We start from the raw sequence: 16,174 nt of genomic DNA on the forward strand, positions 1-16,174 counted from the left end.
GATCAAAAAATATCATCGAACATAAAAAGTAGGAAACATAATTCTCTACAAAAAAGGTCTCTTAACATTTTGCCATAGCTCGCTTCGTTTCCCAGATATTTGCAGATTTATCTCAAGGGAAGTGGCCTGACGGACATATTTCGAGATATTTCTTCTTCTTGTTGTTCTTCTTCTGCACAGCTAAGCTGGAAGTGGCATTTGCAGCTCGCAATAGTGCAGGGTTATCCCAAAGAAAGGGGCCACGGTGTTTCTGTATCTCTATCATGTTGGTGCGGCTTCGGAACTTTTAAATATCTTGATATATCTCGAGAACTACGCATCTGATCAAAAAATATCATGGAACATAAAAAGTAGGAAACTTAATTCTCTACAAAAAAGGTCTCTTAACATTTTGCCATAGCTCGCTTCGTTTCCGAGATATTTGCACATATATCTCAAGGGAAGGGGCCTGACGGACATATTTCGAGATATTTCTTCTTCTTGTTGTTCTTCTTCTGCACAGCTAAGCTGGAAGTGGCATTTGCGGCTCGCACTAGTGCACAGTTATCTCAAAGAAAGGGGCCACGGTGTTTCTGTATCTCTATTATGTTGGTGCGTCTTCGGAACTTTTAAATATCTCGATATATCTCGAAAACTACGCTTCTGATCAAAAAATATCATAGAACATAAATTGTAGGAAACATAATTCTCTACAAAAGACGTCTCTTAACATTTTGCCATAGCTCGCTTCGTTTCCGAGATATTTGCAGATTTATCTCAAGGGATGGGGCCTGACGGACATATTTCGAGATATTTCTTCTTCTTGTTGTTCTTCTTCTGCACAGCTAAGCTGGAAGTGGCATTTGCAGCTCGCAATACTGCAGAGTTATCTCGAAGAAAGGGGCCACGGTGTTTCTGTATCTCTATTATGTTGGTGCGGCTTCGGAACTTTTAAATATCTTGATATATCTCGAGAACTACGCCTCTGATCGAAAAATATCATAGAACATAAAAAGTAGGAAACTTAATTCTCTACAAAAACGGTCTCTTAACATTTTGCCATAGCTCGCTTCGTTTCCGAGATATTTGCAGATATATCTCAAGGGAAGGGGCCTGACGGACATATTTCGAGATATTTCTTCTTCTTGTTGTTCTTCTTCTGCACAGCTAAGCTGGAAGTGGCATTTGCGGCTCGCACTAGTGCACAGTTATCTCAAAGAAAGGGGCCACGGTGTTTCTGTATCTCTATTATGTTGGTGCGTCTTCGGAACTTTTAAATATCTCGATATATCTCGAAAACTACGCTTCTGATCAAAAAATATCATAGCACATAAATTGTAGGAGACATAATTCTCTACAAAAAACGTCTCTTAACATTTTGCCATAGCTCGCTTCGTTTCCGAGATATTTGCAGATTCAGCTCAAAGGAACTGGCCTGACGGACATATTTCGAGATATTTCTTCTTCTTGTTGTTCTTCCTCTGCACAGCTAAGCTGGAAGTGGTATTTGCAGCTCGCAATAGTGCAGAGTTATCTCAAAGAAAGGGGCCACGGTGTTTCTGTATCTCTATTATGTTGGTGCGGCTTCGGAACTTTTAAATATCTTGATATATCTCGAGAACTACGCATCTGATCAAAAAATATCGTAGAACATAAAAAGTAGGAAACTTAATTCTCTACAAAAAAGGTCTCTTAACATTTTGCCATACCTCGCTTCGTTTCCGAGATATTTGCATATTTATCTCAAGGGAAGGGGCCTGACGGACATATTTCGAGATATTTCTCCTTCTTGTTGTTCTTCTTCTGCACAGCCAGGCTGGAAGTGGCATTTGCGGCTCGCAGTAGTGCAGAGTTACGTCAAAGAAAGAGGCCACGGTGTTTCTGTATCTCTATTATGTTGGTGCGGCTTCGGAACTTTTAAATATCTCGATATATCTCGAAAACTACGCTTCTGATCAAAAAATATCATGGAACATAAAAAGTAGGAAACTTAATTCTCTACAAAAAAGGTCTCTTAACATTTTGCCATAACTCGCTTCGTTTCCGAGATATTTGCAGATTCATCTCAAGGGAAGGGGTCTGACGGACATATTTCGAGATATTTCTTCTTCTTGTTGTTCTTCTTCTGCACAGCTAAGCTGGAAGTGGCATTTGCAGCTCGCAATAGTGCAGAGTTATCCCAAAGAAAGGGGCCACGGTGTTTCTGTATCTCTATTATGTTGGTGCGTCTTCGGAACTTTTAAATATCTCGATATATCTCGAAAACTACGCTTCTGATCAAAAAATATCATAGCACATAAATTGTAGGAAACTTAATTCTCTACAAAAAAGTTCTCTTAACATTTTGCCATACCTCGCTTCGTTTCCGAGATATTTGCATATATATCTCAAGGGAAGGGGCCTGACGGACATATTTCGAGATATTTCTCCTTCTTGTTGTTCTTCTTCTGCACAGCTAAGCTGGAAGTGGCATTTGCGGCTCGCGCTAGTGCAGAGTTATCTCAAAGAAAGGGGCCACGGTGTTTCTGTATCCCTATTATGTTGGTGCGGCTTCGGAACTTTTAAATATCTCGATATATCTCGAAAACTACGCTTCTGATCAAAAAATATCATAGAACATAAATTGTAGGAAACATAATTCTCTATAAAAAACGTCTCTTAACATTTTGACATAGCTCGCTTCGTCTCCGAGATATTTGCAGATTCAGCTCAAAGGAACTGGCCTGACGGACATATTTCGAGATATTTCTTCTTCTTGTTGTTCTTCCTCTGCACAGCTAAGCTGGAAGTGGCATTTGCAGCTCGCAATAGTGCAGAGTTATCTCGAAGAAAGGGGCCACGGTGTTTCTGTATCTCTATTATGTTGGTGCGGCTTCGGAACTTTTAAATATCTTGATATATCTCGAGAACTACGCATCTGATCAAAAAATATCATAGAACAGAAAAAGTAGGAAACTTAATTCTCTACAAAAAAGGTCTCTTAACATTTTGCCATAGCTCGCTTCGTTTCCGAGATATTTGCAGATTCATCTCAAGGGAAGGGGTCTGACGGACATATTTCGAGATATTTCTTCTTCTTGTTGTTCTTCTTCTGCACAGCTAAGCTCGAAGTGGCATTTGCAGCTCGCAATAGTGCAGAGTTATCTCAAAGAAAGAGGCCACGGTGTTTCTGTACCTCTATTATGTTGGTGCAGCTTCGGAACTTTTAAATATCTTGATATATCTCGAGAACTACGCATCTGATCAAAAAATATCATCGAACATAAAAAGTAGGAAACATAATTCTCTACAAAAAAGGTCTCTTAACATTTTGCCATAGCTCGCTTCGTTTCCCAGATATTTGCAGATTTATCTCAAGGGAAGTGGCCTGACGGACATATTTCGAGATATTTCTTCTTCTTGTTGTTCTTCTTCTGCACAGCTAAGCTGGAAGTGGCATTTGCAGCTCGCAATAGTGCAGGGTTATCCCAAAGAAAGGGGCCACGGTGTTTCTGTATCTCTATCATGTTGGTGCGGCTTCGGAACTTTTAAATATCTTGATATATCTCGAGAACTACGCATCTGATCAAAAAATATCATGGAACATAAAAAGTAGGAAACTTAATTCTCTACAAAAAAGGTCTCTTAACATTTTGCCATAGCTCGCTTCGTTTCCGAGATATTTGCACATATATCTCAAGGGAAGGGGCCTGACGGACATATTTCGAGATATTTCTTCTTCTTGTTGTTCTTCTTCTGCACAGCTAAGCTGGAAGTGGCATTTGCGGCTCGCACTAGTGCACAGTTATCTCAAAGAAAGGGGCCACGGTGTTTCTGTATCTCTATTATGTTGGTGCGTCTTCGGAACTTTTAAATATCTCGATATATCTCGAAAACTACGCTTCTGATCAAAAAATATCATAGAACATAAATTGTAGGAAACATAATTCTCTACAAAAGACGTCTCTTAACATTTTGCCATAGCTCGCTTCGTTTCCGAGATATTTGCAGATTTATCTCAAGGGATGGGGCCTGACGGACATATTTCGAGATATTTCTTCTTCTTGTTGTTCTTCTTCTGCACAGCTAAGCTGGAAGTGGCATTTGCAGCTCGCAATACTGCAGAGTTATCTCGAAGAAAGGGGCCACGGTGTTTCTGTATCTCTATTATGTTGGTGCGGCTTCGGAACTTTTAAATATCTTGATATATCTCGAGAACTACGCCTCTGATCGAAAAATATCATAGAACATAAAAAGTAGGAAACTTAATTCTCTACAAAAACGGTCTCTTAACATTTTGCCATAGCTCGCTTCGTTTCCGAGATATTTGCAGATATATCTCAAGGGAAGGGGCCTGACGGACATATTTCGAGATATTTCTTCTTCTTGTTGTTCTTCTTCTGCACAGCTAAGCTGGAAGTGGCATTTGCGGCTCGCACTAGTGCACAGTTATCTCAAAGAAAGGGGCCACGGTGTTTCTGTATCTCTATTATGTTGGTGCGTCTTCGGAACTTTTAAATATCTCGATATATCTCGAAAACTACGCTTCTGATCAAAAAATATCATAGCACATAAATTGTAGGAGACATAATTCTCTACAAAAAACGTCTCTTAACATTTTGCCATAGCTCGCTTCGTTTCCGAGATATTTGCAGATTCAGCTCAAAGGAACTGGCCTGACGGACATATTTCGAGATATTTCTTCTTCTTGTTGTTCTTCCTCTGCACAGCTAAGCTGGAAGTGGCATTTGCAGCTCGCAATAGTGCAGAGTTATCTCAAAGAAAGGGGCCACGGTGTTTCTGTATCTCTATTATGTTGGTGCGGCTTCGGAACTTTTAAATATCTTGATATATCTCGAGAACTACGCATCTGATCAAAAAATATCGTAGAACATAAAAAGTAGGAAACTTAATTCTCTACAAAAAAGGTCTCTTAACATTTTGCCATACCTCGCTTCGTTTCCGAGATATTTGCATATTTATCTCAAGGGAAGGGGCCTGACGGACATATTTCGAGATATTTCTCCTTCTTGTTGTTCTTCTTCTGCACAGCCAGGCTGGAAGTGGCATTTGCGGCTCGCAGTAGTGCAGAGTTACGTCAAAGAAAGAGGCCACGGTGTTTCTGTATCTCTATTATGTTGGTGCGGCTTCGGAACTTTTAAATATCTCGATATATCTCGAAAACTACGCTTCTGATCAAAAAATATCATGGAACATAAAAAGTAGGAAACTTAATTCTCTACAAAAAAGGTCTCTTAACATTTTGCCATAGCTCGCTTCGTTTCCGAGATATTTGCAGATTCATCTCAAGGGAAGGGGTCTGACGGACATATTTCGAGATATTTCTTCTTCTTGTTGTTCTTCTTCTGCACAGCTAAGCTGGAAGTGGCATTTGCAGCTCGCAATAGTGCAGAGTTATCCCAAAGAAAGGGGCCACGGTGTTTCTGTATCTCTATTATGTTGGTGCGTCTTCGGAACTTTTAAATATCTCGATATATCTCGAAAACTACGCTTCTGATCAAAAAATATCATAGCACATAAATTGTAGGAAACTTAATTCTCTACAAAAAAGTTCTCTTAACATTTTGCCATACCTCGCTTCGTTTCCGAGATATTTGCATATTTATCTCAAGGGAAGGGGCCTGACGGACATATTTCGAGATATTTCTCCTTCTTGTTGTTCTTCTTCTGCACAGCTAAGCTGGAAGTGGCATTTGCGGCTCGCGCTAGTGCAGAGTTATCTCAAAGAAAGGGGCCACGGTGTTTCTGTATCCCTATTATGTTGGTGCGGCTTCGGAACTTTTAAATATCTCGATATATCTCGAAAACTACGCTTCTGATCAAAAAATATCATAGAACATAAATTGTAGGAAACATAATTCTCTATAAAAAACGTCTCTTAACATTTTGACATAGCTCGCTTCGTCTCCGAGATATTTGCAGATTCAGCTCAAAGGAACTGGCCTGACGGACATATTTCGAGATATTTCTTCTTCTTGTTGTTCTTCCTCTGCACAGCTAAGCTGGAAGTGGCATTTGCAGCTCGCAATAGTGCAGAGTTATCTCGAAGAAAGGGGCCACGGTGTTTCTGTATCTCTATTATGTTGGTGCGGCTTCGGAACTTTTAAATATCTTGATATATCTCGAGAACTACGCATCTGATCAAAAAATATCATAGAACAGAAAAAGTAGGAAACTTAATTCTCTACAAAAAAGGTCTCTTAACATTTTGCCATAGCTCGCTTCGTTTCCGAGATATTTGTAGATTTATCTCAAGGGAAGGGGCCTGACGGACATATTTCGAGATATTTCTTCTTCTTGTTGTTCTTCTTCTGCACAGCTAAGCTGGAAGTGGCATTTGCGGCTCGCACTAGTGCAGAGTTATCTCAAAGAAAGGGGCCACGGTGTTTCTGTATCTCTATTATGTTGGTGCGGCTTCGGAACTTTTAAATATCTCGATGTATCTCGAAAACTACGCTTCTGATCAAAAAATATCATAGAACATAGATTGTAGGAAACATAATTCTCTACAAAAAAGGTCTCTTAACATTTTGCCATAGCTCGCTTCGTTTCCGAGATATTTGCAGATATATATCAAGGGAAGGGGCCTGACGGACATATTTCGAGATATTTCTTCTTCTTGTTGTTCTTCTTCTGCACAGCTAAGCTGGAAGTGGCATTTACAGCTCGCAATAGTGCAGAGTTATCTCAAAGAAAGGGGCCACGGTGTTTCTGTATCTCTATTATGTTGGTGCGGGTTCGGAACTTTTAAATATCTTGATATATCTCGAGAACTACGCATCTGATCAAAAAATATCATAGAACATGAAAAGTAGGAAACTTAATTCTCTACAAAAACGGTCTCTTAACATTTTGCCATAGCTCGCTTCGTTTCCGAGATATTTGCACATATATCTCAAGGGAAGGGGCCTGACGGACATATTTCGAGATATTTCTTCTTCTTGTTGTTCTTCTTCTGCACAGCTAAGCTGAAAGTGGCATTTGCGGCTCGCACTAGTGCACAGTTATCTCAAAGAAAGGGGCCACGGTGTTTCTGTATCTCTATTATGTTGGTGCGTCTTCGGAACTTTTAAATATCTCGATATATCTCGAAAACTACGCTTCTGATCAAAAAATATCATAGAACATAAATTGTAGGAAACAAAATTCTCTACAAAAAACGTCTCTTAACATTTTGCCATAGCTCGCTTCGTTTCCGAGATATTTGCAGATTCAGCTCAAAGGAACTGGCCTGACGGACATATTTCGAGATATTTCTTCTTCTTGTTGTTCTTCCTCTGCACAGCTAAGCTGGAAGTGGCATTTGCAGCTCGCAATAGTGCAGAGTTATCTCAAAGAAAGGGGCCACGGTGTTTCTGTATCTCTATTATGTTGGTGCGGCTTCGGAACTTTTAAATATCTTGATATATCTCGAGAACTACGCATCTGATCAAAAAATATCATAGAACATAAAAAGTAGGAAACTTAATTCTCTACAAAAAAGGTCTCTTAACATTTTGCCATACCTCGCTTCGTTTCCGAGATATTTGCATATTTATCTCAAGGGAAGGGGCCTGACGGACATATTTCGAGATATTTCTTCGTCTTGTTGTTCTTCTTCTGCACAGCTAAGCTGGAAGTGGCATTTGCGGCTCGCACTAGTGCAGAGTTATCTCAAAGAAAGGGGCCACGGTGTTTCTGTATCTCTATTATGTTGGTGCGTCTTCGGAACTTTTAAATATCTCGATATATCTCGAAAACTACGCTTCTGATCAAAAAATATCATAGAACATACATTGTAGGAAACATAATTCTCTACAAAAAACGTCTCTTAACATTTTGCCATAGCTCGCTTCGTTTCCGAGATATTTGCAGATTCAGCTCAAAGGAACTGGCCTGACGGACATGTTTCGAGATATTTCTTCTTCTTGTTGTTCTTCCTCTGCACAGCTAAGCTGGAAGTGGCATTTGCAGCTCGCAATAGTGCAGAGTTATCTCAAAGAAAGGGGCCACGGTGTTTCTGTATCTCTATTATGTTGGTGCGGCTTCGGAACTTTTAAATATCTTGATATATCTCGAGAACTACGCATCTGATCAAAAAATATCATAGAACATAAAAAGTAGGAAACTTAATTCTCTACAAAAAAGGTCTCTTAACATTTTGCCATAGCTCTCTTCGTTTCCGAGATATTTGCAGATTTATCTCAAGGGAAGGGGCCTGACGGACATATTTCGAGATATTTCTTCTTCTTGATGTTCTTCTTCTGCACAGCTAAGCTGGAAGTGGCATTTGCAGCTCGCAATAGTGCAGAGTTATCTCAAAGAAAGGGGCCACGGTGTTTCTGTATCTCTATTATGTTGGTGCGGCTTCGGAACTTTTAAATATCTTGATATATCTCGAGAACTACGCATCTGATCGAAAAATATCATAGAACATAAAAAGTAGGAAACTTAATTCTCTACAAAAAAGGTCTCTTAACATTTTGCCATAGCTCTCTTCGTTTCCGAGATATTTGCAGATTTATCTCAAGGGAAGGGGCCTGACGGACATATTTCGAGATATTTCTTCTTCTTGATGTTCTTCTTCTGCACAGCTAAGCTGGAAGTGGCATTTGCAGCTCGCAATAGTGCAGAGTTATCTCAAAGAAAGGGGCCACGGTGTTTCTGTATCTCTATTATGTTGGTGCGGCTTCGGAACTTTTAAATATCTTGATATATCTCGAGAACTACGCATCTGATCGAAAAATATCATAGAACATAAAAAGTAGGAAACTTAATTCTCTACAAAAAAGGTCTCTTAACATTTTGCCATAGCTCTCTTCGTTTCCGAGATATTTGCAGATTTATCTCAAGGGAAGGGGCCTGACGGACATATTTCGAGATATTTCTTCTTCTTGATGTTCTTCTTCTGCACAGCTAAGCTGGAAGTGGCATTTGCAGCTCGCAATAGTGCAGAGTTATCTCAAAGAAAGGGGCCACGGTGTTTCTGTATCTCTATTATGTTGGTGCGGCTTCGGAACTTTTAAATATCTTGATATATCTCGAGAACTACGCATCTGATCGAAAAATATCATAGAACATAAAAAGTAGGAAACTTAATTCTCTACAAAAAAGGTCTCTTAACATTTTGCCATAGCTCGCTTCGTTTCCGAGATATTTGCAGATTTATCTCAAGGGAAGGGGCCTAACGGACATATTTCGAGATATTTCTTCTTCTTGTTGTTCTTCTTCTGCACAGCTAAGCTGGAAGTGGCATTTGCGGCTCGCACTAGTGCAGAGTTATCTCAAAGAAAGGGGTCACGGTGTTTATGTATCTCTATTATGTTGGTGCGGTTTCGGAACTTTTAAATATCTTGATATATCTCGAGAACTACGCATCTGATCAAAAAATATCATAGAACGTAAAAGGTAGGAAACTTAATTCTCTACATAAAAGGTCTCTTAACATTTTGCCATAGCTCGCTTCGTTTCCGAGATATTTGCAGATTTATCTCAAGGGAAGGGGCCTAACGGACATATTTCGAGATATTTTTGCTTCTTGTTGTTCTTCTTCTGCACAGCTAAACTGGAAGTGGCATTTCCAGCTCGCAATAGTGCAGAGTTATCTCAAAGAGAGGGGCCACGGTGTTTCTGTATCTCTATTATGGTGGTGCGGCTTCGGATCTTTTAAATATCTTGATATATCTCGAGAACTACGCATCAGATCAAAAAATATCATAGAACATAAAAAGTAGGAAACTTAATTCTCTACAAAAAAGGTCTCTTAACATTTTGCCATAGCTCTCTTCGTTTCCGAGATATTTGCAGATTTATCTCAAGGGAAGGGGCCTGACGGACATATTTCGAGATATTTCTTCTTCTTGATGTTCTTCTTCTGCACAGCTAAGCTGGAAGTGGCATTTGCAGCTCGCAATAGTGCAGAGTTATCTCAAAGAAAGGGGCCACGGTGTTTCTGTATCTCTATTATGTTGGTGCGGCTTCGGAACTTTTAAATATCTTGATATATCTCGAGAACTACGCATCTGATCAAAAAATGTCATAGAACATAAAAAGTAGGAAACTTAATTCTCTACAAAAAAGGTCTCTTAACATTTTGCCATAGCTCGCTTCGTTTCCGAGATATTTGCAGATTTATCTCAAGGGAAGGGGCCTGACGGACATATTTCGAGATATTTCTTCTTCTTGTTGTTCTTCTTCTGCACAGCTAAGCAGGAAGTGGCATTTGCGGCTCGCACTAGTGCAGAGTTATCTCAAAGAAAGGGGCCACGGTGTTTCTGTATCTCTATTATGTTGGTGCGGCTTTGGAACTTTTAAATATCTCGATATATCTCGGAAACTACGCTTCTGATCCAAAAATATCATAGAACATAAAAAGTAGGAAACTTAATTCTCTACAAAAAAGGTCTCTTAACATTTTGCCATAGCTCGCTTCGTTTCCGAGATATTTGCAGATATATCTCAAGGGAAGGGGCCTGACGGACATATTTCGAGATATTTCTTCTTCTTGTTGTTCTTCCTCTGCACAGCTAAGCTGGAAGTGGCATTTGCAGCTCGCAATAGTGCAGAGTTATCTCAAAGAAAGGGGCCACGGTGTTTCTGTATCTCTATTATGTTGGTGCGGCTTCGGAACTTTTAAATATCTTGATATATCTCGAGAACTACGCATCTGATCAAAAAATATCATAGAACATAAAAAGTAGGAAACTTAATTCTCTACAAAAAAGGTCTCTTAACATTTTGCCATAGCTCGCTTCGTATCCGAGATATTTGCATATTTATCTCAAGGGAAGGGGCCTGACGGACATATTTCGAGATATTTCTTCTTCTTGTTGTTCTTCTTCTGCACAGCTAAGCTGGAAGTGGCATTTGCGGCTCGCACTAGTGCAGAGTTATCTCAAAGAAAGGGGCCACGGTGTTTCTGTATCTCTATTATGTTGGTGCGGCTTCGGAACTTTTAAATATATTCGATATATCTCGAAAACTACGATCACATCAAAAAATATCATAGAACATAAAAAGTAGGAAACTTAATTCTCTACAAAAAAGGTCTCTTAACATTTTGCCATAGCTCGCTTCGTTTCCGAGATATTTGCAGATTTATCTCAAGGGAAGGGGCCTAACGGACATATTTCTAGATATCTCTTCTTCTTGTCGTTCTTCTTCTGCACAGCTAAACTGGAAGTGGCATTTCCAGCTCGCAATAGTGCAGAGTTATCTCAAAGAAAGGGGCCACGGTGTTTCTGTATCTCTATTATGTTGGTGCGGCTTCGGAACTTTTAAATATCTTGATATATCTCGAGAACTACGCATCTGATCAAAAAATATCATAGAACATAAAAAGTAGGAAACTTAATTCTCTACAAAAAAGGTCTCTTAACATTTTGCCATAGCTCGCTTCGTTTCCGAGATATTTGCAGATTTATCTCAAGGGAAGGGGCCTGACGGACATATTTCGAGATATTTCTTCTTCTTGTTGTTCTTCTTCTGCACAGCTAAGCTGGAAGTGGCATTTGCGGCTCGCACTAGTGCAGAGTTATCTCAAAGAAAGGGGCCACGGTGTTTCTGTATCTCTATTATGTTGGTGCGGCTTCGGAACTTTTAAATATCTCGATATATCTCGAAAACTACGCTTCTGATCCAAAAATATCATAGAACATAAAAAGTAGGAAACTTAATTCTCTACAAAAAAGGTCTCTTAACATTTTGCCATAGCTCGCTTCGTTTCCGAGATATTTGCAGATATATCTCAAGGGAAGGGGCCTGACGGACATATTTCGAGATATTTCTTCTTCTTGTTGTTCTCCTTCTGCACAGCTAAGCTGGAAGTGGCATTTGCAGCTCGTAATAGTGCAGAGTTATCTCAAAGAAAGGGGCCACGGTGTTTCTGTATCTCTATTATGTTGGTGCGGCTTCGGAACTTTTAAATATCTTGATATATCTCGAGAACTACGCGTCTCATCAAAAAATATCATAGAACATAAAAAGTAGGAAACTTAATTCTCTATAAAAACGGTCTCTTAACATTTTGCCATAGCTCGCTTCGTTTCCGAGATATTTGCAGATTTATCTCAAGGGAAGGGGCCTGACGGACATATTTCGAGATATTTCTTCTTCTTGTTGTGCTTCTTCTGCACAGCTAAGCTGGAAGTGGCATTTGCGGCTCGCACTAGTGCAGAGTTATCTCAAAGAAAGGGGCCACGGTGTTTCTGTATCTCTATTATGTTGGTGCGGCTTCGGAACTTTTAAATATCTCGATATATCTCGAAAACTACGCTTCTGATCCAAAAATATCATAGAACATAAAAAGTAGGAAACTTAATTCTCTACAAAAAAGGTCTCTTAACATTTTGCCATAGCTCGCTTCGTTTCCGAGATATTTGCAGATATATCTCAAGGGAAGGGGCCTGACGGACATATTTCGAGATATTTCTTCTTCTTGTTGTTCTTCCTCTGCACAGCTAAGCTGGAAGTGGCATTTGCAGCTCGCAATAGTGCAGAGTTATCTCAAAGAAAGGGGCCACGGTGTTTCTGTATCTCTATTATGTTGGTGCGGCTTCGGAACTTTTAAATATCTTGATATATCTCGAGAACTACGCATCTGATCAAAAAATATCATAGAACATAAAAAGTAGGAAACTTAATTCTCTACAAAAAAGGTCTCTTAACATTTTGCCATAGCTCGCTTCGTATCCGAGATATTTGCATATTTATCTCAAGGGAAGGGGCCTGACGGACATATTTCGAGATATTTCTTCTTCTTGTTGTTCTTCTTCTGCACAGCTAAGCTGGAAGTGGCATTTGCGGCTCGCACTAGTGCAGAGTTATCTCAAAGAAAGGGGCCACGGTGTTTCTGTATCTCTATTATGTTGGTGCGGCTTCGGAACTTTTAAATATCTCGATATATCTCGAAAACTACGCTTCACATCAAAAAATATCATAGAACATAAAAAGTAGGAAACATAATTCTCTACAAAAAAGGTCTCTTAACATTTTGCCATAGCTCGCTTCGTTTCCGAGATATTTGCAGATTTATCTCAAGGGAAGGGGCCTAACGGACATATTTCGAGATATCTCTTCTTCTTGTCGTTCTTCTTCTGCACAGCTAAACTGGAAGTGGCATTTCCAGCTCGCAATAGTGCAGAGTTATCTCAAAGAAAGGGGCCACGGTGTTTCTGTATCTCTATTATGTTGGTGCGGCTTCGGAACTTTTAAATATCTTGATATATCTCGAGAACTACGCATCTGATCAAAAAATATCATAGAACATAAAAAGTAGGAAACTTAATTCTCTACAAAAAAGGTCTCTTAACATTTTGCCATAGCTCGCTTCGTTTCCGAGATATTTGCAGATTTATCTCAAGGGAAGGGGCCTGACGGACATATTTCGAGATATTTCTTCTTCTTGTTGTTCTTCTTCTGCACAGCTAAGCTGGAAGTGGCATTTGCGGCTCGCACTAGTGCAGAGTTATCTCAAAGAAAGGGGCCACGGTGTTTCTGTATCTCTATTATGTTGGTGCAGCTTCGGAACTTTTAAATATCTCGATATATCTCGAAAACTACGCTTCTGATCCAAAAATATCATAGAACATAAAAAGTAGGAAACTTAATTCTCTACAAAGAGGTCTCTTAACATTTTGCCATAGCTCGCTTCGTTTCCGAGATATTTGCAGATATATCTCAAGGGAAGGGGCCTGACGGACATATTTCGAGATATTTCTTCTTCTTGTTGTTCTTCCTCTGCACAGCTAAGCTGGAAGTGGCATTTACAGCTCGCAATAGTGCAGAGTTATCTCAAAGAAAGGGGCCACGGTGTTTCTGTATCTCTATTATGTTGGTGCGGCTTCGGAACTTTTAAATATCTTGATATATCTCGAGAACTACGCATCTGATCAAAAAATATCATAGAACATAAAAAGTAGGAAACTTAATTCTCTACAAAAAAGGTCTCTTAACATTTTGCCATAGCTCTCTTCGTTTCCGAGATATTTGCAGATTTATCTCAAGGGAAGGGGCCTAACGGACATATTTCGAGATATTTCTTCTTCTTGTTGTTCTTCTTCTGCACAGCTAAGCTGGAAGTGGCATTTGCAGCTCGCAATAGTGCAGAGTTATCTCAAAGAAAGGGGCCACGGTGTTTCTGTATCTCTATTATGTTGGTGCGGCTTCGGAACTTTTAAATATCTTGATATATCTCGAGAACTACGGGTCTGATCAAAAAATATCATAGAACATAAAAAGTAGGAAACATAATTCTCTACAAAAAAGGTCTCTTAACATTTTGCCATAGCTCGCTTCGTTTCCGAGATATTTGCAGATTTATCTCAAGGGAAGGGGCCTGACGGACATATTTCGAGATATTTCTTCTTCTTGTTGTTCTTCTTCTGCACAGCTAAGCTGGAAGTGGCATTTGCGGCTCGCACTAGTGCAGAGTTATCTCAAAGAAAGGGGCCACGGTGTTTCTGTATCTCTATTATGTTGGTGCGGCTTCGGAACTTTTAAATATCTTGATATATCTCGAGAACTACGCATCTGATCAAAAAATATCATAGAACATGAAAAGTAGGAAACTTAATTCTCTACAAAAAAGGTCTCTTAACATTTTGCCATAGCTCTCTTCGTTTCCGAGATATTTGCAGATTTATCTCAAGGGAAGGGGCCTGACGGACATATTTCGAGATATTTCTTCTTCTTGTTGTTCTCCTTCTGCACAGCTAAGCTGGAAGTGGCATTTGCAGCTCGTAATAGTGCAGAGTTATCTCAAAGAAAGGGGCCACGGTGTTTCTGTATCTCTATTATGTTGGTGCGGCTTCGGAACTTTTAAATATCTTGATATATCTCGAGAACTACGCGTCTCATCAAAAAATATCATAGAACATAAAAAGTAGGAAACTTACTTCTCTACAAAAACGGTCTCTTAACATTTTGCCATAGCTCGCTTCGTTTCCGAGATATTTGCAGATTTATCTCAAGGGAAGGGGCCTGACGGACATATTTCGAGATATTTCTTCTTCTTGTTGTGCTTCTTCTGCACAGCTAAGCTGGAAGTGGCATTTGCGGCTCGCACTAGTGCAGAGTTATCTCAAAGAAAGGGGCCACGGTGTTTCTGTATCTCTATTATGTTGGTGCGGCTTCGGAACTTTTAAATATCTTGATATATCTCGAGAACTACGCATCTGATCAAAAAATATCATAGAACATGAAAAGTAGGAAACTTAATTCTCTACAAAAAAGGTCTCTTAACATTTTGCCATAGCTCTCTTCGTTTCCGAGATATTTGCAGATTTATCTCAAGGGAAGGGGCCTGACGGACATATTTCGAGATATTTCTTCTTCTTGTTGTTCTCCTTCTGCACAGCTAAGCTGGAAGTGGCATTTGCAGCTCGTAATAGTGCAGAGTTATCTCAAAGAAAGGGGCCACGGTGTTTCTGTATCTCTATTATGTTGGTGCGGCTTCGGAACTTTTAAATATCTTGATATATCTCGAGAACTACGCGTCTCATCAAAAAATATCATAGAACATAAAAAGTAGGAAACTTAATTCTCTACAAAAACGGTCTCTTAACATTTTGCCATAGCTCGCTTCGTTTCCGAGATATTTGCAGATTTATCTCAAGGGAAGGGGCCTGACGGACATATTTCGAGATATTTCTTCTTCTTGTTGTTCTTCCTCTGCACAGCTAAGCTGGAAGTGGCATTTGCAGCTCGCAATAGTGCAGAGTTATCTCAAAGAAAGGGGCCACGGTGTTTCTGTATCTCTATTATGTTGGTGCGGCTTCGGAACTTTTAAATATCTTGATATATCTCGAGAACTACGCATCTGATCAAAAAATATCATAGAACATAAAAAGTAGGAAACTTAATTCTCTACAAAAAAGGTCTCTTAACATTTTGCCATAGCTCGCTTCGTATCCGAGATATTTGCATATATATCTCAAGGGAAGGGGCCTGACGGACATATTTCGAGATATTTCTTGTTCTTGTTGTTCTTCTTCTGCACAGCTAAGCTGGAAGTGGCATTTGCGGCTCGCACTAGTGCAGAGTTATCTCAAAGAAAGGGGCCACGGTGTTTCTGTATCTCTATTATGTTGGTGCGGCTTCGGAACTTTTAAATATCTTGATATATCTCGAGAACTACGCATCTGATCAAAAAATATCATAGAACATAAAAAGTAGGAAACTTAATTCTCTACAAAAAAGGTCTCTTAACATTTTGCCA

This window comes from Osmia lignaria, unplaced genomic scaffold, assembly GCF_051020975.1.
Source record: "Osmia lignaria lignaria isolate PbOS001 unplaced genomic scaffold, iyOsmLign1 scaffold0001, whole genome shotgun sequence".
Taxonomy (NCBI): Eukaryota; Metazoa; Arthropoda; class Insecta; order Hymenoptera; family Megachilidae; genus Osmia; species Osmia lignaria.